The sequence below is a fragment of the Rhipicephalus sanguineus genome, chromosome 1 (assembly GCF_013339695.2).
Source record: "Rhipicephalus sanguineus isolate Rsan-2018 chromosome 1, BIME_Rsan_1.4, whole genome shotgun sequence".
Lineage (NCBI taxonomy): Eukaryota > Metazoa > Arthropoda > Arachnida > Ixodida > Ixodidae > Rhipicephalus > Rhipicephalus sanguineus.
This window is the reverse complement of record NC_051176.1, coordinates 71,784,255-71,810,908: the sequence shown is the minus strand read 5'-3', so window position 1 is coordinate 71,810,908 and position 26,654 is coordinate 71,784,255. Positions and strand designations below refer to the sequence as shown.

At 51.0% G+C, this 26,654-nt stretch overlaps 1 non-coding gene and 1 pseudogene across 1 annotated transcript; one reads left to right on the top strand and one right to left on the bottom strand.

Annotated features, from left to right (window-relative positions):
- The first annotated feature begins 9,665 nt into the window (after positions 1-9,665).
- LOC119398691 (putative nuclease HARBI1) overlaps positions 9,666-26,654 on the top strand; it is a 37,728-nt pseudogene continuing 20,739 nt past the window's right edge.
- On the bottom strand, positions 20,571-20,643 carry Trnaa-cgc (transfer RNA alanine (anticodon CGC)). The gene has a single exon. It is a non-coding gene; the product is annotated as a tRNA-Ala (tRNA).

The following is a 26,654-nucleotide window of genomic DNA, read 5'->3' as shown; positions in this document are numbered from 1 at the left end:
GGTCCGTCTGCTCCTGGCCCTCCACCTTCGTTTCTTGCAGAGCAACAATATCTAAGTCATTTTCTTGGAAAATTCTGCTTACTTGGTATTGGCGTCGCCTGCATGCGAAACCGCGCACATTTAATGTACCTACACGAAGGGGCTTCTTAAGGTTCAAAGACATGGCAAAGCTTGATCAGGCGGACCGCATGGAGCTTACCTTGAGAGCATTGTTCGGGGCACTGTCGATACGGTGCTGCGATGGCCTTGATTTGGTTTATTCAGCAGTTTCCAGAGGTTCCGCTGTCGCTGCGCACGCACGTAACATAATGCCATAGTAGATGCCGCGAAGTGCCCATTTGAGGCTACACTGCAGCAAGTAGAAGTGGTCCCTCGCTATTACGAGGGCGTCGTACCCTCCTTTTTTCGATCTGGAGGGATGGGTGGCTTAGGTAGAAAGCGCAGACGTCTGGTAGTGACCGCCTTGGGGGGCGTTTCGTCTCCATTTGCAGCTGCAGCCTTGCGGGTTTGGTCGCCGGCTTCTTCGAATGGTCTCTTGGCAGAACCAGCAGTTACTTCCATCATGCTCTCTTCCGCTGACGGTTTCGGAGTCAGTGCTTCCTCGTCTATTGTGGCTTTTGCTGTCTTCTGCGTCTCGCCTTTGGAAGGGTACTGGCTTATTCGCGACTTTCTGTCGCTTTCAGCAAAGACACCTTCCATGCATCGGTCCGGGCGACTTGCGAGGTAGTCTTTTTCGGGTCTACCGCTAGCAATGGGTTGTACCCATTACTAGCGGCTTCATCAGCGTCAGCTTCATCCATGATAAGCTCTACCTTGATTTACTCGGGATGCTGGCGTAGGTCCTTACGCATTCCTCGTCAGTGTGGCCGAAGCGCCTGCACTGCAAATAACGGGGTACACGGCAGTCACGCCGAATGTTCCCGGTGCTGTTGCAACGGAGGCATAACGGTGGGCGGTTCGGCACAACAAGCGCGACTTCACTCCCCACACGTAGCTGGTTTGGAATGTCGTCGACGGTGATGTCCACCTTCAGTTTTAAGGCCACAAGTCGGGTCGTTGACGCTCTGTCTGTGATGCCGCGTACGCGCCACATTTCCCTCGTTACTTCAGTAACATTTCCGTATGGCGCCAGGGCGGCACAATTGTCTTCACTGACTCTGTAAAGAAGCCAGTGCAGCTTCATACGTATTCCTCGGTCATTTGGGCTCACGACAATGCATCGGTGGTCCTTGACTTGAATGTAGCCTGCTTCATACATTTTCTACATTGCTCCCGAGTTCTTGAGTGTCACAGCCCAAACGTAATTCACCTGATACGCCCCAAAGCGATAACCTCGGGGAGAGCACAGATATGATCCAATGCGTTGCGAAAATGCTCAACGCGATATGGCCGCGCTCGTAAATCCGCATGAAGGAAGATTGAATTGTTGACGACCTGACCTGTTGGAAGTTGAGGAAATATAACTTGGTAGTCCTGGTCGGCTGAAGCGACACGACAGGTGGCCTTTTATTCTAGCTTTTGTTCTAATATCTATTTCTCAAAGAAAATAAATATAAAACTCGCCTGGGATGGAACCAGGGGCCTTGCGCGTGTGAAGCGCATCTGATGACCACTACACTACGAGAGCGCAACACGTCACGCTGCCTTTTTAACACGAAAGTGTTTTATGCCGGGGTCCACCAAGACTTCATTGACGTATTTCCGTCACAGAAATGACGTCGAAAAAATTTACACGATCAGATGGCAAAGAAAAAATTCCGCCAACGGGCATCGAAGCCACGACCGCTCGGTCCGCAACAACAGGTGCAGGGTACGCTATCCACTGCGCCACGGTCACAGATTGTAGAGGCTATACAAATGCGCCTTTTATATCTACCACTCTCCCGGTCGGCGGGATGGTGTTGCCCTCTGGGAGCGGTAAAGTAATTCGTCATTACTGTGGCCTCCGCTATTACCACCTGCAGCACGTTACACGTCGGTCCCATTCGGCGCGTTTTCAATATAAGTTCAATTTTGTCAATGCTTTAACACACCCGCGAGGTGGCGCGGCGCCTTTAGCACAAGCGTCGTAATAGCGTCGGCCTTGCTCATAGCATAGCTCGTGCATCTCGCTAACCCAAACCAAAAGTAGATTTGCGACGCGTGGCTGCCGCACCTGGCTGTAACATCGCGTTGCCCGCTCACGCGCTCGCCCCGAGGAAAATCGTGGCCGGGCTACGGGGTGGCATGACGCGTTTTCCGTTTCCCTCTAGTCCGGCCGTTGTGTTCACATTTTAACATGCCGCGGGATGGCGACCAAGTTCTGCATCCAATATGCCACGCTCTTCTGGCTATCACACCTCGTTCTCTGATTACGCTTTCACCGTTAACTACTAAAGCTACCACAAGGGTTTGTTTAATCATTTAACGTGGACGTTAGTCGTCGAGATGGAGATGTACCGCCAATCATCAAAGTGGGTGCACCCACGTTAAACGGCGCTATAACTGCCAGACATCTATCTACATTGCACAAACTCTCTTATATCAATGCACAGTAAACATTCAGTTACTTCTGTAAGGCCACGCTTCCCTTTCGTGTTACTCCGATTCCTATGACGGAGGGATCAACCACGTTTTCTTTTTCAAGCTTTTCTTCGAATATCTATTTCTGCAAGAAAATAAATATAAAAGACGGCGATGCTCGCGCCTGGGATCGAACCGGGGGCCTTGCGCGTGTGAAGCGCTTGTGATGACCCCTACACAACGAGAGCGCGTTTTTTTTCTTTATTGCCTTCTTCGACATGAAACCAATAAAACATATCCATATATAAACACATTTTAATGACACATTTTACACATTTATTGAATCTTTGACATCCACATGGCCTACTGCCATTCTTGTTTTCCAGAGACTATGGAGGCTCCGGAGCATGAACATGTCGTAGGGTGTTGCATCATATGTATATTTTTTTAAGAGTTCGTTGTAGAATATCCCAGCGGAATAGTGCACCCGAGCAATCTTTGTAAGCGTGATCACTCCTCTCCGGCTTTATACACAGCATGCAGTCAACAGTCCATGGTACGTCAATACCTTTCTGGTCTAACCATAATTTTACTGGTAGGTTATTGATATGCAATTTAAAGAAGAACGATTTAACTGTAGATGGAACGGCATCGTTTTAACATGCTTCAGCAAGTCATTTCCCGGACCTCCTATCTTAACAACTCTCTATACTGTTGCTGATAACATTACATCCACTCAGTATTTATACAATTTTTTCCTGGTAATTGTCACAAATAGTTCAAAGAAAACCATGCGTGTAATACACGAAACAACATAACCACTTCACGCATGTACCCAGTCACACTTTTGCCACGGTACTCACAGCACGTAATGCCGAATTCTGACAGAACACTTTCCAGGCGTACCTGTATGACTGTGCGTGACAAATCATCCCTTTGACCTCGTAAAAAAAGAAAACGTGACACAAGCTGCCCGATATACAGGTGAGCAAGCCCCAGTCCACCGCTGCGAACTGACCGATAAAATTAGTATGGCTCAAACATTCAAAACTTGATTACCACATAAATATAGCAAAAACCTTATGTATCTTTTGCATACACAACCTCGTCATGAAGATAATTTGCAAAACATACCATACTCTGGCAACAAAAAACAAATTACAAGCACTCGCGCGGCCGAGCATTGACAAGCCTCGGCCGATCCAGCCACCCGTTTTTTCCCTCACTTTATCAGTTTCTTCTAGCCAATAATCTGTGCTATCTTTATAGTGCTGCAGCGGCACTCCCAGATACTTCACAGGTGTCGTCGTCCACCGTGCCGAAGTGAATTGTTCTGGCGTTACGTCCCAGTTGCCATGCCATAGGCTCCGTGCAGACGTAACTCCGCTCGGCGTCCCTAGCGGCAAGAAGCGCTGATTTGGCGGGCAGCTCTGGCGCGCTCGCAATGGGGTGAAGTCGAGGAAATATGCCTTCTACGATGACTACACTTTTCGTGCTTCTCGCGCTTGGCTAGTGACCAGAGCGACGGTACGTCCGCGTTATCAACGCGATCAGTCAGCCGCAGGTGGTGGACGATAAGAATAATATAGCATACAACATCGCTCCGCGATTGCACCCCTGCTCGCTCCACGCTCCCGCTGTGACGGCGCGAGGTATTTTCGCGGGCAGTTAGTTTTGTGCCGGCTCCGCTGTTCGTAGGAATGCCGAACTCCAGAAATAATTGCTGCGTTGTTGGGTGCAATAACCCCTACAGGAATTCCCTGGGCACGCGTTTTTACCGGTTTCCATTTAGAGAATATTGTCACGTGGTCGTGACGTCGACGAATACAGCAGTCGGCGTTTGTAGGATGAAACTGTTTATTTGGCCGAACTTGTGGCCGGAAAATGAGAACTAGAACTACAGCAATGCACGCTGTACGATGATAGCGGCGAACAGGGCGTCGTCCGTCGATCAACTGACAAGCGATCAAGCGCGTCGGCTTTTATACAGGCGCTATCGAACTTTCCAGCAATATCGCTGGTGGCGGCGTTGTCTCTAGACAAAAGTGGAACATTCGCGTGCGGGGCGCAATCTTAACAAACCGATCTACTACAATCGCGACGCTTCTAGAACACTACTTCGCGGACAGCGTCGAGCGTTGATAACCGTCCCTGCCGGTCAAACCCGAATACATCAAAACAAGACAAGAAGTGGACGTGGCAATATGAACGGAATCGGCGTGAACGGTGGATCGCACTCGTTCGACGACAAAAGTGAGTTTTGTAAATAGATGGTTTTTTTTCTGGGGTTGAATTTGCCCGTGATTGTTGATCAGCCGAGCAACACCTCTTCCACGACGCAGTGAACGTGCCCCGCTTCGAGGAGTTCCCTGCCCTTCTTCAGATTAGCTCCTCGGAGGAAACTATATCACGTAGCTCTCTGAATCCAAACGTAATAATAAATGGCATGCTTTGCAGTGCCATGGCAGTAAAACACGAGCCACGACGACGAACTCGGCTGCACTGATTAAGTACACCCTAAGAAAAAAAAGTCAAAAGAGGGTCATGGAACCGTGACTCTCTTCGGGCGTCCATGTGACCCCTTTTGGAAGGTACAGGCAGAGAAAAAGAGTTCGCAGTTCGGAAGGAGTCACTGGACGCTCCTGAAGCGCGTTTCGATTGGCTTCCGTCATGAAAGAGCCACCGTATACGCCATACATATCGCGCGCTTGCCCTTTGGCGCCGTTGTGGCGCGTTGCTCGCCAACGGAGGCGGGGTTGTCTCAGCAGTCTGTCTACTCGTCTATGCTATTGGAATGCGTCGCGTTGGTTGTGCGGCTGGCGTGTCTTGAAGTTTCATCAGTTTCATGTTCATGCGCGTTTTCGGTGGTGTTGACGCCGGCACCGCGCACGAAGTGACGCTTGCAGGGCGGAATATTCATGGAGCTGCGGATACGGACAACGGGCGCCAGTTAACGGTGAGTGTACTGCTTTCGTAGGCACTAATTATACAGCTTTAGCTGGGCGTCTGCAGCAGCTCTGCGGAAGTTATCTGCCAGCCATTTCCAACAGCAGCCCGTGTCCGCGGGGCTGTTGCGGATGCCCAACTAAAGCTGTCAGTTAAAGAGTTGCCACTGTTATGCGCGTTGCTGTACAAGCTCCCATAAAGTGAGCGATACAAACAATTATCAAGGGTCATTTCTTGCTGATCGCACGTTGTGTCTGCACTACTTAAGGTGCAAGATGTCGTTTTGAGATGCACTTTAGTCTACTTCATAATAACATTTCCATCGACCTTGAGTTTGCTGCGTGCTTCCGCGCGTGGGTACGTGAAAAAAAAAAAAAAAAAAACGTCTGCGTGCAGAACGCTCAGACGCACTATATATAATGTTTTTTTGTTGGCTTAAAGACGGTAGCTTGAGGTACAGATATAGTACGGTGCCTTCCAGAACGTATGCGGTAGTCATTCAAGTTGGACACGCCTCGCCGGTAAGGCGAAAATGCTCGACTTTCGACGGCGCTCGTTGTTGCGGCCGTCGCCGCGCACTTTTTTCCTTCGTTTCTGTTTGCTGTTTTCATGGTTTAAGTGAGTGTACGTGATTGTGGGAGGTATGTGTGCTAATGCTAGCATATGACATGTCTGATCTCGACGTAGACGGCGTCCGGACGCGCTGGGTGTCGTTCGGGCCCTCGTACTTGCATGTGTTTATCTGAGTATGGGTTACGTTTGTAAAACATGCGGTCAGTAACCGCTCACGGCGTGCCCCTGACTGCCGGAGGATGTGTTTGGGTGTCGGGGTAAGCCGGCGCAAAACAGTGTTTATTCTGAAACCAAATTTTGAAGCGATTTCTCAGAAAAGAAGTGTTTTCATTCGTTTATAGCCAGTGCCTATTGCGGGACGAGGTTCCCGCTGCCTTTTACGTGAAAATTTGTTTTCGTTTCTTCATTGTCTCTATGTGAACCACTTATTTTGTAGGTTTTGCTAACCGTTACTGCACTTTCATTTTCTCATCACAATGTCACGTTCTGCTTTTCAGATACCGTTTTTCATGGTGCTCACGCTGAACAGGAGCGACAACCTAGCAAGCCACAAGTCTGAGACCTCCAGCCGTCACCACTTTTTGATTTATTCTTAATCATAAGGAATAAAGATTGAAACATGATGTCCATTTCTGCAGCTTATTTTGCACTATATGATACTATGCACATCAGTCACACATTTTAGTTGGCTATACTCATAAGAGCATGTAAATGATGAATACCCAAACTTCTTAATTGGAAATCAAATACCATCTTTTCGCGCTTTCTATATAACTTTGCTGGAAAGTATGTGTTGTTTTGATGAGTTTTACTAAAATAATGATAAAACTGAACTATTCTCTTTTTGCAGTCGCTGGGCAGAACGGCAAGTATTATTGGACATGCTTAAAATGAATACTCCACTATTTTAAAGAGTAGTCGCGCAAAAGTAGAGCAAGGGTCAAATGAGTAGCTTAATATACTTGTGGAGTCGCGTGACGCTTCGGTGTGGATCACTTGACCCCCGTAGGAGCGTTACCGGCAAGAGTCGTCTGACTCCCTATAAGTGGTAACGTTATCCTTCGGATGAGAGTCTTTCCACTCTTCCTAGAGGGTCAGGGGACTCTCCTAGAGCGAGACGACCCTGACCCACCAAGAGAGTCACCGTGACTATTTAAAGAGAGTCCTATACGTGGCAAGTCAGAACTCTCCGAAAAGAGTCACGCATACTCTTTTTTTCTTAGAGTGTAGGCGCAGTGAATGCAGCGCCATGGCCGTTCGATGGAAAGCGTTTTTTCATTCAGTGGCCGTGACAGTGCAATTGCTGGTATCGCCAGTTTCAAGCTGCCGCTGAGTTCGCTGCCGCGTTAGCCCGAGGGTGATAAGCTGTGATTGTTTAGTGAGCGAGGGGGGCCGCGTTACGCGCGCGCAGTTTCGCTCAACGGGCTTGTCACCTCCGTCGTCTTCCGCCAGCTCACGCATTTAATGTTGCCGCGTTCGCCTGAGGATACACGAGGTCTGGCGAAAAGAAGCACCCACGCTAACGCTACGTTCTCGGACAGCTGCTAACAATTTGACGTCTTTTGGAAGCAAACGGGAAAGGAAACGCCTCAAGCGAAGCACCAAAGCACGGCGCAGTGGCTTGCCGCCGCCTGCATTGTCGCTCCCTTATCCCGCCAGATCTGCTGCCGTGGCCGCTTTGGCGCTGGAGGCAGCGCGCGACTCTGGCGGCTCCTAACGTATGCACGGTGCCCATATACTGATGCCTTTATCCCAGTTTATCTCGGTTCCTCACTACTTGCAGTATACTTTTGCGACTCGAGCAACTCCCTGGACGCTTTGTCGATCATCACAGAATACAGCTATGTCGTCCGCGTAGGCTAATACCTTCACTTCGGTCACTTGGAGTCTGCACCCTCTAATAACTTTGTTATTGATAACATCCGAGCAAAAGGGCTCAGAAATATTGCAAAAAGTAGAGGGCTTAGTAGACACCCTTGCCGGACACTTGATTGAACAGGGATTCTTTCACTTTCTTAATTATAACCTGTATCGTACAGTCGTGATATGCCTATTTAACAACTTGCTTAATAACATCACCAACCCTGACATGATTAAGTATAAAAACAGCACTTTGTGCGACACTCTATCGAAAGCCTTCGCTAAATCTAATTGCAACATGGCGACTCGGCTATCGAAAGCGTTACAGCATTCAAAGACACAACGTGCTACATGGTTGTTGATGCACATGGTACGCCCTTTAATGCCACACGTTTGATGTGGCCCCGAGTCTTTGATCACAGTTTGCGATCTCTTCCTAAGAATCTTCATTAACACTTTGTCATCACAATTGGTGCACCTTATTGGCCTATATGAGCTTACTGACGGTAACTTCGCTCGATCCTCTGTTTTTGGAATTAAACCAGGTGGGCAGATCGAAAACACGGCTGCCGTGGCTTTTTGTTGTATGCCTCCTCGAATACATGATGCAATATCCCGGGCACTCTAGGCGCGAAAGCCTTACAGAATTCAGCTCCCAAGCCATCCGTTCCCGGCGCTTTTCCTACCGCCATATCTTCTATCGCGAGTTCAATTTCCCGCCTGCTTCTCTTCTCTCCTAGTCTCTTTTTTACCTATTTATCTAGCCGCGCCATGGCCTTCAAAAGGCTTGTTTTAAAACCCATATCCATGCACTGTTCTCCCGTCACCAAATATTTCGAGGTACTACTTTTGAAACGCACGTTTTATCAATTAACACTCTGAAGTTATCTGTCCACCGTACCTTATTTGCTGAATTTCATTCTTAATAGCGTATCGCTTTTCATCAGCTCAAGCGCGTTTATTTGGCTTCTCATCGACCCAAAACCTTTCGGCTAGAGCACGAACCACAGCTGCCTTATATTTTTCATTGTCGATGGCTTCCAGTTCTTTCTTTGCTTTGCTAATATCCCCTATACACATTCATTCCTAGTTCGGTACTCTCCATTTCAAGCAACATTTCAAGTTGTCGTTGTAGCTCCTTGTCGTTCATTTTTTCATTGTGGCTTCTAACGCTTCCCCTTTTCATCGCGATCATCTTCACCTTTATCTTCAGGTCCTCCCACGTTTCCGCATAGTTGATTGGCTCGCTATCTAGCATTTTTTCGATTTCATCTTGTACTCTCTTAACGATGACCTCATCTTCAAGAAGTTCGCTATTGAATTTCCAGAGGTACCATTTGAACTTACGCTTTTTTGGTCGGGAGCCAATTGCAACGGACACCATACTGTGATCACTGAAGGAGACTGGCTGCACACCGTAGTTATTGCATATTGACACAAGATCAAGCGAAGTATACACTCTATCAAGTCTCGCGCGACGGTCTCTTTGAAAATGCGTTTATGGCGGTTTTGATACGCCCATTAACAGGCGGCCAACATCTTCCACGTTATGTTCCTGAACCAAGGTGTTCACCAAAAGAGCGCTTTTATCACGCACTACGGCTCGTTTAGCAGAATCCTCAGTATAACAGATGCATTAAAATCTCCCAATAATATGACATAGATGTGTCACAAATTAGATACTGTTCAAGCTCTGCGAAAAAACACATTGTTCCTGCATATCATTCGACATATACACAGAAATCACTCGCCACAGATTACCGCTAAAAGAAAAATCATACACGATGAGCCGGTCAGTTTCATTAACCTCTAGTGACTGTCATGTAACATTGCAAGTTTTCCGCACCAAAATTAGACAGCCGCCAGACGTTCCCGCGGCAGGGCATACGCACAAGTTGTAGTATGATCTAAATGGGGCAACCATGCGATCAGTCTGTTCTTCGCTTTCAACCTTCGTTTCTTGTATTGCTACAAGATCCAGTTCCTTATCAGCACACAGGCGATTAACTTGGCATTGCTTTCGTGTTGCGACAAGACCTCTAACGTTAACGGTGGCAACACGCAGTCCTCTAACCAAATCCACTACCATAATAAATTGACAGAACAATCGCACGGTTCAACAAACCAGTTCAACAAACCACTCGCGCGCAAAAGCAACCCAAAAATATAAATTTCGCGTACAATAAGCCAACCATACAACACTGCGTTTCACACCTGTGATTTAGATGCGTACCTTAGATACGCAGCACAACAGCCTTCTCATCTTCGTATCCATAGTGCGTGGTTCATCGCCCATACGCCATGAAAGGCCTGGGCTGACGTCCTACTTGAGCTCCGAGCCCGCCGGTGTTCTATCCGGCGGAATGTTCGGCTTCTGAAGGAAGATTGGCCGCCGCATGGTCGCCGCCTTTGGCGCTGGTTCCTCGCTTGTAGGTTATCCTTTTAGATGCGAAGCATCTTATGGCGGAGTTCAAACCGGTGGTGGTGGTGGTGTGCGGCGTAAACACCCTTACTGCGCATGCGCAAACCCTCTCCACACACCTCATCTTCTCTCCCCCTATAACCCTCCCCTCCCCCTTTTCCCCGTCGTGTCACGTTCGCATATGTCCAAACGCATTGCGGCTCGTCGTGTCCATAATATCGGCAGAGGACGCAGCCTGGAACGCGACATTCACGGCGTATATACCCAGTATTCCTGCACCGAAGGCAGAGCGCTGCTCTGCCTGGAGCGACAACCAATGCCTACTCGCCGGCGACGCGCAGTAAGTGCGGCACGTCGTCCACGGTTACGCCTTTCTTCAGCCCAAGGCCGACAAGCCCTGCCGGAGAACCCTTGTCTTCTAGGCCATAAAACGCCACCGCTCCCGCGTAATCTCCTTAACAGTGCTGTAGGGTGCCAAGGCTCAATCCTTCGTAATGAGTTAAGTGTACAGCACGTGCACCTTCTAAACATTGTCCTACATCTTCAATGCAGAAATCGCTCACTATTTTTCGAAGAGCGTTGGTACTTGCCTAAATAAAATTCCCCGTGATAGTTGTATCTGCGGCAGAAAGTACACAGTTGATGTCGCCGACAATAATAACTGGTTTCTGGCATTTGCAGAATTGGCGAGCATGCTCAAATAAGGAGCGCCTTTCTACATGATTGGGTGCGTGCACGCAAATAATACGCCACTCCTTATTTTCACGAAGGAAGTCGTAGACAATCAAGCGCTCGTCACAACGAATTATTACCTGTCGCGATAGGCACAAGCTACGGCGCAGCAGTCGGCAACATCCTGCCCATGTTCCTACAGCATAACTAACCACGGTGTCATTGGCCGACGTGAAACGCCGCACCATATTCCCAGTCTCTGCTTCACCATCTACTTTAGTCTCTTGTATCGCTACAACTTCGAGGTCATTCTCGGTTACCAAACCGTACACCAGACTCTGCTTTCTTTTTGACGTAAGGCCTCGTACGTTAATAGTCGCGATGCAAGATCATTGCGATATCAAAGAGAGGCTGGGAACGTGGTGCTTACCTCAAGAAAAAAGGACACGCCAGGGCGCTGCGTCAGGGCGTCGTTAGCATTACGTCGGCGCAGGTGGCGGAGTTGCCGCCACCGATATGCTGGTGGGCAGATTCGGTCGATGTCGATAAGAGGGCCGTCGAATGGGGGCCGTCTTACTCGGGGGTTGTCCTTCACCGTCGGGGTTCGTTTATGCCTCAGCAGTGTCCTCATGAGTCCGCTTGGTTGACAGACTTGAAATCGAAGCCTCCGAAATGTCCATGTCCGCGGTCTTGTCCCCGTTGGTGTCACCCGGAGTAGCGCCCAGGTCGTTATTTTTCCGGACCTTCACATCATCTGTCTAATACCCTTGTTACACAGGCAAGTTAACCGCAGTTACGACCAACCGCGGTTAACCGCGTTGAACCACGGTTCGCGCCAACCACGGTTCGCCGATGTTACACGGCGCACAAGCAACCTCGGTTAAAGCGGACTTGTTTGGCGTGAATGGCTCTGCGTCTGGCGGCAGTCCGGCGTTCCACTCGGCTGTTATTGCCGCGTCCACTTTCGCATTCCTTGAGGTGCTCCGCAGATGACGGTAATTGTTTTCCCAAAGTCTAATCAGGCTTTATGTGGTTCGTGCAATCCAATTCGTTCGTTTTTCACGAACGCTCGCAGCGTACACACGTCCATCATGGAGGCCGCCATTTTCTCGGTTAGCCGGCTAACCGAGGTCGCAAAGCTCGGTTTGGTACAACCGCGGTTAGCGGCATAACCGCGGTTCGCATACCGTGTAACATAAGCGAACGGCGGTTACGCGTAACCGCGGTTACACTAACCGAGGTTTAGGCTGTCCGTGTAACATGGGTATAAGTCGGCGGTGGCCACCGCTCGGTAGATGCCTTGCTTTTCTCTGCCGCTTCTACTAGATCGACGCAGAAGGTTTAACAGTGAGTGGGGCTTCGCGTCCCGCTCCTGCCGCTGTTTCTTCTGCATCAGCTTCGTCCATAAGGTGCTCTGAAGTATCGACGCGCTTCATGGAACCGGCGGCGCTCATGGCGGCCATCTCATGGCCGTAGCGATGGCAAATAGTGCAGTGTGGCACCTGGCACTCCCTACGGACGTGTCCACTTGATTTACAACGAAGGCAAAGTGGGGCCCTCTCTGGTACAACAATCCGTGCAAGCTCACCGGCCACCTTGATTGGGTGCGGAATGTCATCAATCTTCACTCCAGTACACAACTTCAATGTCACCATTCGAGTCGTTGAGCCCTGTCTGCGACGCCTTGAGTACGCCAACGTTCTCTAGAAACATCACTGACCTTCCCCTACGGCAAGAGTGCGGTTTGGACGTCTTCGTCACACACAACATGAACCAGCCAGTCAATCTTGAAACGAACACCACGGTCACTAGGGTCCATAATAAGGCACTTGCGGTCCTTCACCTTGACGTCCTTTGCGGCGAGCAGCTTCTCCGTAGCGGTGCCATCTTTCATGGTGATAGCCTATACGTGATTTATCTGATACGCCCCCAGCGTGACAACGTCAGCGAGCACCCCAAGAAGAATCAACGTGTCCCTGAAATCCTCGACTCGATAGGGCTGTGCCCACTTACGTCTGCGCGCCTGAAAACAGTGTTCAGCAGTTTTTCTGGTTGGTATGTTCGGCAGGATAACCTGATAACCTCCAACAGCATCAGAAAGCCTCTTGCCGCGGCCTGCTGGGGCCGCTGATACCGCTCCGTCGCAGCCCTGATACCGCTCCGTAGGAGCCAAACGCTCCTCGACTCGACCCTTCACTCGAAACGCTCCTTGAGGGCCGTTTTGAGGAAATCTCGAGCGTTACACTTGAGATTGTCAAGGCAGCGCGGCAGCTACCTTGAATCGCTCTTTGAGTCAGGTATCATGGCGGAATAAGCTTGTTTGTCGAATATGTGCTCCGCGTTGACGAGCTGTTTGGCGACGTAGAGGTCTGCGTGGGCATACCACAACCACTCTTCAGGGACCGGCCGAACCCCATGGAACATTTCACGGAAAGCGAATTCCCCGCGCGCTTCCGCTTCACGAAGAACAGCGTCAAAAAGCTGCTAGAGTGCTTGCCCCTTGAGGAGAGCTGCAGCAACCGCGGCCATCCTCTTCCACCAATGATGCAGCTTCTGATTGCGCTGCGCTTCTATGGACCGGGCACATTACAGGCAGTGGCAGCCGACCTCGTGAATGTGTCACAGCCAACAGTGAGCAGCGTTATTGAAGGTGTGTCGTGGCTGATCTCCACGCACTTGTTCCCGGACGTCGTGAAGTTCACCAGCTCAGACGACCGGTTCCGCGAAACGATGGTGGGGTTCCACGGCATCGCCAAATTTCCAGGAGTGACAGGGTGCATAGATTGCAGCCACATCCGCACCAAAGCGCCTGGTGGGCAGGACGGTGAAGTGTACCACAACCGGAAGGGCTACATCTCGATAAACGTTCACGTAACTTGCTACTTGTATTTTAATGTTACTAGCTTTGTAGTAATTTTTAAAGAGTAATAATTTAACTTGAACATTATATAATGTCGTTATATACGTTTTTTTGCAATTTAATTAAAAATGTCATAAACGGCACATTGGCAAAAATATCAGCCAAGGTAGTTATCAATTAACTCAATTAGGGCCCCGTTCAGACTCTTCCGAACGGTGGGGCGTCTTTTTTTACTGCACGGCGCTGCGGCCGTGTAAAAATGTATCCACACGACGGCGCTTCGAGCCTGCGGATTAGTACAACGTCACCTGTTTCCCGCGGTCCTCCTTAGTTCCGCGCGGAGCGATTCGCGAAGCGACGGAGGCCCAAATCACAGTTGGGATGCTCAGCGGGAAATACCAAAATCCTCACCTGTAGCGTGAATTCACCCCTCTGCTGTGAATGCTAGCTGCAGAGCGATCCGAAGCACGTCACATGTCAAGCGACTGGTCCGCGATCACGCCAGTCGCGTGATTACAGCTTTATGAGGCTGCCCTTTCCTCCTCCTTTTCATTAAACACCTTCTTCTTAAGAGGCACACGAATGGAGTTGTCCTGCAACGTCTTTGAAATTATTTGGATGTAGCCAGAAATAACAGTGAATGCTACTACACTGAAAGAAGATCATGCATGCATGGTGTACAGGCGCGAGCAAAAGCATACGGACCACGGGATCACGTGGCCGAATGCATCGACGCGCCATCTACCGATGTGGCGCCCGCTATCGAGAGCACCACAGCAGCAGCGGTGTGCATGCGCGTCCCTACATATCCGATGGCCTCTCATATCGCTCTGTCTGACGTGGTTACGGCGCTCGTAGACAAAACTCAACTGGGTGTCGCTTTCGTTGCTCCATCTAATATGCGCCGTTGTTTTACGAGGCGGCTGCGGCGGGGCCGGCTCAAGCGCCGTGTGCGCGTCGCTTTTTACACCGGTTAATTAGCGTAACTAAGCATCGTAGAAGCTGGTGAAGCCAAGTATACATGATGAAATTTCTCAAGCCAGCTCGTCTTTGTCGCTTTAAGCCATGTTAAGCTTAGATGTGCCTAGTTAACGCAAATGAAGTGTAGCCGAAACTGATTAAACCTAGTTAAGCATGGTATCTCCTAATAAAGCCAAGCATAAGTAAGTTCACTTAAGGAAATCGTAATTAAGCTTAGCCCAACTTGCCGTTTTCATGTTAGGCCAAGTTGACCTTACATGAGCGCAGTTGAGTCTAGGAAAGTATAGCCAAATCTAATTAAGCATAGTTTATCATGGTATCACACGATATAGCCAAGCATATTAAGCATAAACAAGGCAAACCTACTTGTGGCCAATGAGGCCAAGTCGATTCCCCCCGAGCCCAATGAAGCCAAGCTCAGGAGGATTACCCTCGACCAAGTTGCGACTAATTAGGATCATTAAAGCAAAATTAGTGATAAGTATAACACTAATTAGGCTTATATCAAACCAAGCACACCCTAGATACTCAGTTTCGCGTGGCCTACTTAATCAACATTAATTAAACTAATTAACATAATTAGGCGGTGTCAAAGCATGTTGAGATGAATCTGATTAGGCATAGTTGAGCATGGCACTTCCAAATTAAATCAGAGCATAATTAGATGCAATTAAGCAAATCAAATTAATCGCGATATTTTCAAGCAAGCGAAGCTGATTCCCTGTGAGCCCCTTGTAGCCAAGCTCAGGAGGAATGCCGCTGACCAAGCTCAAGCTAATAAAACCCAGTTAAGCCTAAGTAGTGTTAATTAGGAAAAGGTCCAATTGCGTTTCACTGTGTAGTGTGAGATCGAACCAATCTCACCCGCGATACATTTTTCATGTGACATAATTGCTCTAATTACGCTAACTCAGCGTGATATTGAAATGTTTTTGCCGCATAGGACACTCGGCATTGAAGGTTTCATATAAATTAATCCCGTAAATTTACACAGCACAAACAGGCTGTAAAACTGTACAGTGCTCACCAGATTCAAACAAGACACCAACGTTTCCAGTATAGATTCGCTCGCCAGCGTCCGATGTGAGCGGACGCGTTTCGAGCGCGCTCCGTCGATATCGACTACTTGGCCGGCGCTTGGCTGTCAAGCCATCGCCGCAGCTGTTGCTGCGCTCGCTGCTGGTCTGCACGTTATCTCCCTTCTGCAGCGACTGTTATCTCGGACGCTGTTTTCTGAGCTCGTCGGCGGCACTGCCGCCCGGCTTGCCGCCGGCGGCCATTGCTGCTAGTATTACCCACGTCCAACTTTTGTGCTTTCATGGCCACTTCGGAGTCGTCCGTGCTTCCAAATGACGTACCACTACCCGAGGATATGGGCGTATGTACATGCTCCAGACAACCTGGCTGCCTCGGTCGTGCCGCCGACTTCAACGAGGAACTCGGCCGTCGTTGTCATGCCTTCAAAGGTGCTGCTGCTACCGGGCACCAACCCATTCGCCCCACTCCGGGAGCTCGAGGAACAGAATAACATTGAAGGAAAGTTTGACAGTGCTTCTCATCAAGCTCGCATTATCTCTGCCGCACCAAATGGAGAAAAACGCGCGCGAGGCTCGCTCTTGCCGACACCCGAACGAGGGTACACTAACAGGCCCAGGGATTTCTCCCACGCGAAAAGCGCAAGTCACATGCTCCCGGCTTCCGCTCGTCACCAGGACGAAGATGGCAGTTGGATACCAGTCACCTATCGACGCAAAACAGCAAAATCGCGCGACGGTCGCACCGACGCCGAGCTCGGGCTCCCCGCGCAAGTATCAGCACACCGTCATCCTTCGGCCTAAGCAACCATGCCGCATCATGGATGAGGAGTTCATACAACTAGACAGAGTCATAACGCGCCACATTTCGGCTCATCTCGATCTCTCTGAGGAAGACCCACTGCCGGAGTTCACTGTTCGCTATTTAGGCCACAGCAACCAGCTAGCTGTCGACGCGGCTGAACACGAGGTGCGCAACGCCCTTCTCGCGATAGCATCTCTGCCAGTCAGCGGAAAAAACGTGCCCTTTCATGCATACGAAGCGGTTAGTCAGAATCAAATCAGAGGCGTTATTCGAAACGCGGGAGACATGACTTCCGAGGAACTAATGAACTCATTGCACTGCCGCAAGTGAAAAATCCTGCAGGCACGCCCACTCGGTGACAAAGGCACTACCATGGTCATATTTGAAGGTAACAGCTTACCCTATAAGGTCGGCCTGCGGTCATTTGCTATCCGTGTTTTTCCGTACCGGGCACGAGTGGCCGTTTGTGATGTCTGTCACAAGATTGGGCATCACAAGGAGCAATGCCTCATTACTTTGACAGCAAGATGCTCTACATGTGGTCTGCGGCAACACGAAGAGGGCACACCCTGCCCGAACGCAGAACCAAAGTGCCGCAACTGTGGTGGTCCTCACTTGGCTACAGCTGCAAACTGTCCAAAAAGACCAGAAGTAAATCAGAAAATTGAACGTAAACGCAAGCCGGCTGCCAAAAGGCAGCGCAAGAAAAGACTGGCGCAGGGGCATCAGCGCCGTAATCCCGAGACAGAACAGGGTTCTCCTAGAACCATCCTCAAGCCAACGCGCCAGAGTTTCTACACCGGGCCACCGGCACCTCCAGCTGCACAGTCAGAAGTCAGCAGGAGAATCACCTTCGCGGAAATAGTCACACAAGCAAGCGCGCACCTAACTAATGGTTGTAGCAATGGCGCACCGCATCCCTCGTGCTAAACCCTCGCGCTAAACCCTCGCGTCCTCATTGTCGCAGCCTGGCTCAGGTGCGCAGGCGAAGCATCCTCGAAGGGATTCAACTCAGTCAACGAGGCCTCCACTTCCCAATGACCACCCACATCTTCCTGCCGCAGCGATAGTTCAAGACATCGAATGGCATCTTGAAACCGTATGGCACAAATAGAGAAGTCCATCCATGAAAAAGGTGAACAGCTTATTAGCCGGGCGGTTGAAACATGCGTCCACACCATCATGGAGCGTATCATGCTTTCCGGCATGCTCCATCTTGGCACAGCTTCGCCGACAACCTCAGGAGCAAATGTAATGCGTACGCCTTTGGCACCATCAAACTCCAATGCTCCTCATGCAACAAAGCCTTACCATGGCTAGCTTTGCAAAATCATCGCCATGGGCAACTGTCCTGCAGCGGAATTGCCCTTCGTTACGTAGCAAGAGGGATGAAATAACCACGCGGTTCGCCAGCAAGCAAGACAACACCAGTCCATTGGTCATTGCCCTTCAAGAGGTCAACGGCCCCGTGCCTAAAATAATGGGCTATGACGGCTACGCCCCGTCTGAAGACCTAGCTGCACCCCGAATACGGCATTGTACGTGTGGCGGGGATCTACACACGTGCAATTAGATACGCAACCATGGTGTAGCGCCATTCTTAGCGTTGTCGGTTGCCGGTTGGAAGTCTCATCACAGCGTATAATTCTCGTCTTCTGCGTCTACGTGGTTCCCGTAAACACAATGAATAAAGGTAATAAGGCGCCGGTCGATCTCAGATTCATATCCCACTTTAAGAAGCTTTATCGCCAAGACACCATACTGTTGTGTGGGGACTTCAACTCTGCGCATGTCGCCTTGGGATACAGCCAATGCAGCTCGCGCGGCAGGCGCATCATGCAAGATGCCTCGGAGTATGAGTTGACACTTCTCAATACGCCCCAGCACACACGAGGCTGGGACAGACAGTTCGCCAAGCAGACACGTCACCGGATCTTACCTGGAGCACCCGTCCACAGCTATTTCGATGGGAGGTGCTGGACGATTGCATGGGAAGCGGGCACTTTCCGATACTCATACATTTTCGCACAGGCTACGTCAATACAAAGAAGCCAAACGCCACTACACGGCTAAGTCACAGTACACACTGGGACAAATACCGCGAATTACTACAGCAGCAGCCTCCAGCCAAGAACATTGACCGCCTGGTATCACAGCTATGCGCAGCAAAGCGGAAAGCCACGAAGAACGAGAGGGTTCCTTTTGACCATCCAGAGCCCAACAGACATCTCCTCACCTTATGGAACAGAAGGCTACGGATTCGCGCCCAGTACAGGCGATCTGGCCACGCTGCACACCACAAAGCACGGCTGCGCAAAATACAGCGTACCATTGAGGAATATACGAATACGCTAGCGTCTGACCGCTGGTTGGTAATTTGTGAATCCATCAGTGGGCAGACCCACACGTCAAAGGTGTGGGCCATCCTGCGCTCTCTTCTCGGACAGCGCAAGACCTACAACGGCGCGGCTCGTGTGGCCCTCCGGGAAGGCATCAGCGCTCAGGAGCTCGCCGAACAGGCTGCTCAAGTGTTTTTCCCGCAGACGTCTCACCCCACAGAAACCACGTACCGGAAGGATGCAAGTTCTCAAGACAGCGAGCCACTTAATAGCCCCTTCACCATGCTCGAGCTGGAGCACGCCTTGCAGCACGCTAACACACGTAGTACTCCAGGAGCCGATAGGGTGTGCGTTGCTCATCTACGCAATATTCCCCTTGAGCATAAACGCGCTCTCCTGGAAGAGTTTATTCGCATCTGGGATACTGTGATTCTGCCCTCCACATGGAAGTTTTCGGTGGTCAAGCCCATTCCGAAGCCTGGTAAACCACCGCATACCTTATCCAACCTCCATTCGATCTCTTTAACCTCGTGTGTCTGTAAAGTAATGGAGAGCACGGTCAACACTCGCTTGATGTGGTACATTGAGGATCGCGAGCTTTTGGCCCCAACTATGTACGAATTCCGCCCAGGGCTATGAACTAGAGATATACTCCTCCGCCTAAAAGACGATGTCCTCGGCCCTAATTCGGTGCACCCACGGGCTGTTGTAGGAGTGACATACGCAAGACTAGAGCACTGCACGGGCTCGGGCCTACCCGGAAACCCGGGCCCGTGGGCCGGGCCGGGCCGGCTAAAGTAGTTCTGACGGAGGGCCCGGGCCGGGCTCGGGCCTGGAGCTCCGGGCTTAGGGCCGGGCCCGGGTTTGAGGGGGCGGGCTCGGGTCGGGCCGGACTTGGACTTTACTGGGTTCCTAAATGGACACCGTAGTGAAGCACTGAATCGGTTTAGACTGGTAAAGTGAAGTCTAAGAACTTGTCATTCATTTCACCATCATAAATTTATTATCAGACGAGAAAATCGAGGTGAAAATTCCATTTTTTAAATATCGCGCCGAAATCTCCGAGCGTGACGCCACGAATTTCAAACTGTATTTGTCGTATTTGGGGACATTGGCTCTATAAAATTTCCTCAAACTTGGTATGTTAAGTCTATGGCCCCCTAAGAGGTCAACGTACTTCATTTTTAGTGATTAGGAACTACGTAGGACCCATTAGACGCCGTCAGAATCTAAGATGTCGCGGTGTCTGATGCGCAAACTTAAAGGGGGCGTCGCCACCCACATTTATCTTTTTGCGCGTATTCTCACTTACCAAGAGCATTGTTCCGGCGAGTGTGGTGATTAAGGAAATGCTAAGGAGTAATTTACTGACAATAGGGAAATTGTTTTTCTTTCTAGTGCCCCTTCAGGTTTGTTTCACATACGTTGTGCGTATATATATATATATATATATATATATATATTATGAGCACTAACAGACAATAATGCCAAGGAATGCCAACGAAATTATAGGGGATGTTTTTACTAGTCAATGTAAAGTAAATGTGAAGAAAGAAAAGTGGACGAAAAGATAGCTTGCCGCGGGCAGGGACCGAACCTGCGACCTTCGAATAGCGCGTCCGATGCTCTACCAACTGAGCTACCGCGGCGGCCATCCCCCCGTCCACCTTATAGGGTATATATGTACAGTTAAACGTGGGAGCGTCAGTCAGCGCCGCCAGTAGCCATGACGGCGAGTGTGGAACACCCTTTTTTGTCTGTTGGCGTCACGTAGCACGTGAACTGATTACGAGCTGGCAGCTGACCAATAAACCCTCGCATACCACCGCGGCAAGCTATCTTTTCGTCCACTTTTCTTTCTTCACATTTACCTTACATTGACTAGTAAAAACGTCCCCTATACTTTCCTTGGCATTATTGTCTGTTAGTGCTCATTAATATTGTGTATAACAAAGAAAACGAGCCCTTGAAATTAACACTTCTTCCCTTTATATATATATTGTCACGTGATTTATTCACGTACAAACTGCGAGGACGCCGTGGAACGTCAAGGGCCAAGATCCAGGCAAGCGCAAGCTCGGGGCGCGTGGCTGTTGCTCGCACTGTGGCTTGCTTTCTTCGCTCTTCGTCGTCGTCACGTACTCATCACTACATTGGCCCCTGGTGAATAGCGGAGCCATCCTGGCGACCTAAGGCGTTGTCAGTATAGCGGGGTCGTAATAGGGCTTCAGGCGGCTGACATGGACGATTTCCCGACCACGACGACGTAAATCTTGGGATGCTGTCAGAGGCTCAGCCTCATAATTGACAGGAGACGTGCGAGAAAGAATGCGGTAGGGCCCCTGATATAGGGCACGTAATTTCGAGGAAAGGCCAGGAGTGCTCGATGGGATCCAGAGCCAAACGAGGTCACCAGTCGTGAAAGTAGAGAGAGGTCGGTCCGTGTCGTGCCGTAGCTTCTGGTGGCCTTGGTCCTCGGTGGTCAGCGAACGGGCTAATTGTCTGCAATCTTCGGCGTATCTGGCAACGTCAGAAATCGCAGTATATTCAGACGAGTCCGGCGTATAGGGAAGCATAGTGTCCAGCGTGCAGGACGGGTCGCGTCCGTATAAAAGAAAGAAAGGTGAGAAACCGGTGGTCGCGTGCGTTGCGGTGTTGTACGCGTACGTGACGAACGGCAGGACGGTGTCCCAGTTGGTCTGGTCTGATGCCGTGTACATTGTCAACATATCACCGAGTGTGCGATTAAATCGTTCCGTGAGGCCATTCGTCTGCGGATGATATGCGGTGGTCATTCGATGAACGATGTTGCACTGGATGAGCAAGGCCTGAATAGCGTCAGACAGGAAAACACGCCCTCTGTCGCTCAAAAGTTCACGGGGAGCACCGTGGCGAAGGACAAAGTTGCGTAAGATAAAAAACGCAACCTCTCTTGCGGTAGCCGTTGGAAAGGCTGCAGTCTCTGCGTAACGGGTGAGGTGGTCCACGCCAACAATGATCTACCGATTCCCAGAGGAAGTCGGGGGAAGCGGGCCATATAAGTCGATGCCGACGCGGTCGAATGGACGTCCCGGACAAGGTAGAGGCTGAAGTGGACCGGCTGGGCGTTGAGGTGGAGCTTTACGCTGCTGACAAGCAGTACAAGCACGTACGTACTTGCGCACGAACGTGTACATGCCGCGCCAGTAGTATCGCTGACGCAAGCGGTTGTAAGTCTTCAGAGCGCCAGCGTGAGCGCTTTGCAGGTCGTTGTGAAAAGCCGTGCAGACTTCTGTGCGCATGTGGCGCGGGATCACTAGCAACCACCTCCGACCGTCAGGTGCGTAATTACGCCGATAGGGGAGGCTGTCGCGGAGTGCGAAATGCGTGGCTTGACGACGGAGAGTTCTTGACGCTGGATGAACCAATGAACCAGTCAGAAAGTCGACGAGTTCGGAGATCCACGCATCCTTGCGTTGCTCCGACGGCATGTCTGCGAAGTCAAGGAGCGTCAAGACAGCTGACGTGGCTGACGGCGAAGCTGTGTCAGACGGTAATGGTGAGCGGGATAGCGCATCAGCGTCCGAGTGCTTGCGGCCGGATCTGTACACAACACGAATGTCGTATTCCTGCAGCCGAAGCGCCCAACGACAGAGGCGGCCTGAAGGACCTTTCAGAGATGAGAGCCAACAGAGCGCGTGATGGTCCGTGACTACTTCGAAGGGGCGGCCATAAAGGTACGGACGGAACTTGGTCAAAGCCCAGATTATGGCGAGGCACTCTTTTTCAGTGACTGAGTAGTTGCACTCCGCTTTCTTCAGGGTTCGACTCGCGTAAGCAACAACGTACTCGTCGTATCCTGGTTTCCGTTGAGCCAGTACAGCACCAAGACCGACACCGCTGGCGTCAGTATGGACCTCCGTAGGCGCATTAGGGTCAAAGTGACGGAGTATCGGAGGTGACGTTAATAAGCGCCGTAGCGTCATGAAAGCTTCATCGCACTCTGGTGACCAAGCCGACAGGCCGTTAGAGGCTGTCAGTAGGTTGGTAAGAGGTGCGATGATAGAAGCGAAGTCGCGCACAAATCGACGAAAATATGAGCACAGCCCAATAAAGCTTCGGAGCGTCTTGATGGAATTGGGCTTGGGGTACTCGGCCACGGCACGAAGTTTAGCGGGATCCGGAAGAACGCCTTCCTTGCAGACGACGTGACCTAGTGTGGTGAGTTGGCGCGCAGCAAAATGGCACTTCTTGTGGCCACTTGTGGCCACGAAGGATGTTATCCATCATTCGTTCGAAGGTAGCTGGGGCGTTGCAGAGTCCGAAGGGCATCACCTTGAACTCATAAAGCCCATCGGGAGTAACGAACGCAGTCTTCGGGCGGTCAGGGTCAGCCAGTGGAACTTGCCAATAGCCCGATCGTAAATCCAAGGACGAGAAATATTCTGCTCCTTGCAAGCAATCGAGGGCGTCGTCGATGCGTGGCAACGGGTATACATCCTTCCGAGTTATCTTATTCAGGCGGCGGTAGTCAACGCAGAATCTGATAGAGCCATCCTTTTTGCGCACAAGCACGACAGGGGACGACCAGGGGCTCTCAGATGGCTGAATGACTCCGCGCGTGAGCATATCATCGACTTGTTCATTGATAACACGGCGCTCTTCCGCCGAAACGCGATATGGTCGTTGGCGTAAAGGGGCATGACCACCGGTGTCGATGTGGTGCGTGACGCTCGTTGTGCGACCCAGAGATGGCTGACCGCAGTCGAAGGATGAGCGGAACTCTTCTAGAAGGGCCAATAGTTCGCGTCGATGGTCCAATGATAGATCCGGGGACACAGAAGGGTGAAAAATGTCTGACTTCGGAGGTGCCGCAACAGGGGCTGTCATGGCATTCAGCTGGTGGTGAAGTGGGGCTTCAGCGAACTCTAGAAAGCGAAGCAGGTCAACGGCATGTATGCTTCCCAAACATTCCCCGCGAAGTAGACGAACGGGCGAGGTGCGCAAGTTCGCAATCGGCATGATGGTAGCGCCGGATTCGACGGTGAGTATGGCAAACGGCAGTCGTAGGGCGTGGCGGCGGAGAAACAGCTCTGACGGGGCGAACAGGACAGCGCCGTCAGGAGCGGCCGGACAAGTCAAGGCGACAAGGGTGGACGTGTTTGGGGCTACGTCAGCGTCGGCAGCAATGGCAAGTTGACATGCGTCAGATATGGTAGGCCCCGAAACAGAAGATTGCAGCGGCGTAAGGGCGACTTCTGCTCGGGCGCAATCTATGATGGCGCGATGACGTGAAAGGAAGTCCCAGCCGAGGATAACGTCGTGAGAGCAGAACGGCAGCACGAAAAACTCAATGACATAAAGTTCTCCTTGAATAATAACGCGCGCGGTGCACACGGCTGAAGGTGCTATGAACTGCGAGTTCGCAGTGCGGAGCATGAGTCCTGAGAGCGACGTGGGCACTTTTTTTAACTGGCGGCAGAGGCTCTCGCAGATTACGGAAACGGCGGCCCCGGTATCAATTAGCGCTTGGGCCGTGGTCCCTTCAACATTGACGTCGATAACGTTTTGCGGCGAAAAAGACGGATGCCTTGGGCAGTTCGCTTCGCATGCAGTTCTTGCCTCCGGAACTGCAGCGATCAGTTTCCCTCTTGCGCAGCAGGTCGGCGACGCATAGGTGACAGGGAGCGTCGTCGAGGGGACGGTGACCGGTGGGTGTCGTTGGGTCGTTGATCACGGGCATACTCCGGTGGTGACCTGGACGACGACGCAACTGGCATGCCCACGGCCTCGAATGTTGGAGGAACCAGGCGACAATGGCGAGCGACGTGGCCGGCGAGGCCACAGGAGAAACAGATGGGCCGATTGTCCGGGGTTCGCCACGCGTCGGAGCGGCGGAAAGACGGAGCCGAGGGGGTTGGGATGGGCGGCGACGAAGCATACGCGGATGTTGGCAAGACACGGGGCGGCGTAAGTGGCCGAGGTGGAGCGTAAGGCATAGATTGGTGATACGCGGTGGTCGCCAAGGCATGGGACGGCATCAGTGGTCGCGGTGGAGCAGAGGGCATAGGCTGTTGAGGGGGCCGAGCAGCAACGGCGGCGTAGGTAAGCGGCGCAGTGACGGGCGGTTGTTGGAACATGGGTGGGAGAGCCTCAGCAACTTGCGTCCGAATGGCTTGTTGAATGCCCGGAGCCAGAGGATGCGCCGGCTCGTGAGTGAGCGGCAGTAAGGACAGCTGGCGTGCGACTTCTTCACGGATGAAGTCTTTGATCGTGGGCTGGAGAGTCGGCTGAGCGGCCGGAGGGACAGCTAGCTGCAAGCTGGAGAGCGTGTCGGCGGCCGGGAGGGCCTGACGGGCGATCGCGCGCTGCCTGCGCAATTCGTCGAAACTCTGACAGAGTGAAACTAGCGCAGCGACTGTGGTGGGATTCCGCGCGAGCAGCAGCTGGAAGGCGCCGTCCTCGATGCCCTTCAAGATGTGGTTGATTTTGGCCTCCTCAGGCATAGCGGGGTCGACGCGGGTGCACAGATGGAGGACATCCTCGATGTAACCCGTGTAGGTCTCACCCGGTTGTTGTGCACGCTGACGCAAGCGCTGCTCGGCGAGAAGCTTGCGAGCCGCAGGCCGTCCAAAGACGTCCTTGATAGCAGTCTTGAAAGCTGACCAAGATGGAAGCTCGGCCTCGTGGTTGTGATACCACATTTGGGCTATGTCGGCAAGGTAGAATTGCACAGACCCAAGCTTCATTGGATCGTCCCATCTGTTGCTGGCGCCGACTTTGTCATACCTCGACAGCCACTCGTCCACGTCCGATTCACCGGAGCCCGAGAAGATGGGGGGGGGGGTCCCGCTGAGGATACACGGCGCCGCAAGTGACGTGGACAGCCGAAGGGCCAGGCTGGGAAGGAGTCTCGGTGGCCATGTTGGTATCACGAAGGGGGGGGGAAGCTTACGGGAGCGAAGATCCAGGGTCGTAGGGGAAACCCACGTACCTCCACCAAATGTCACGTGATTTATTCACGTACAAACTGCGAGAACGCCGTGGAACGTCAAGGGCCAAGATCCAGGCAAGCGCAAGCTCGGGGCGCGTGGCTGTCGCTCGCACTGTGGCTTGCTTTCTTCGCTCTTCGTCGTCGTCACGTACTCTTCACTACAGTATATATATATATATATATATATATATATATATATATATATATATATATATATATATATATATATATATATATGTTTCACATGTTCACTCGAAAAAAAGACGCTTTTTTTCTGTGGGGCAAGTTATTTAGAGAAATTTTATTAGAGACAAGTACTGAACTTCTTTTGTTCCTTGCATATGAGGCTACTTGATTTATCTTAAACAGGCGAGCTAAAAGTAGATATACCAGGCGCTTATATATTAACATGTCGATATTCTGTGCTTTATTTTCATTCGTTATGACTTTATATCGCAAATGTTATTCTGTAATCGCAGTAATCAGTGTAATATAATAAATATACCTGTAGCGTATCGTAAGAGCGATCACAGAGCTCCAAAGTGAGCAAAGGTTTTTGAAGTTTCCAGCCCTCCACTAAAACGAAAGGCCTGCACGGACTTTCGTTACATAGAAGTCCTATACATAGACATTCTTTTTCGGTGGCTTCTTCGCGGCCCCCAGTGGTCATGTGACGCGAGATGGATG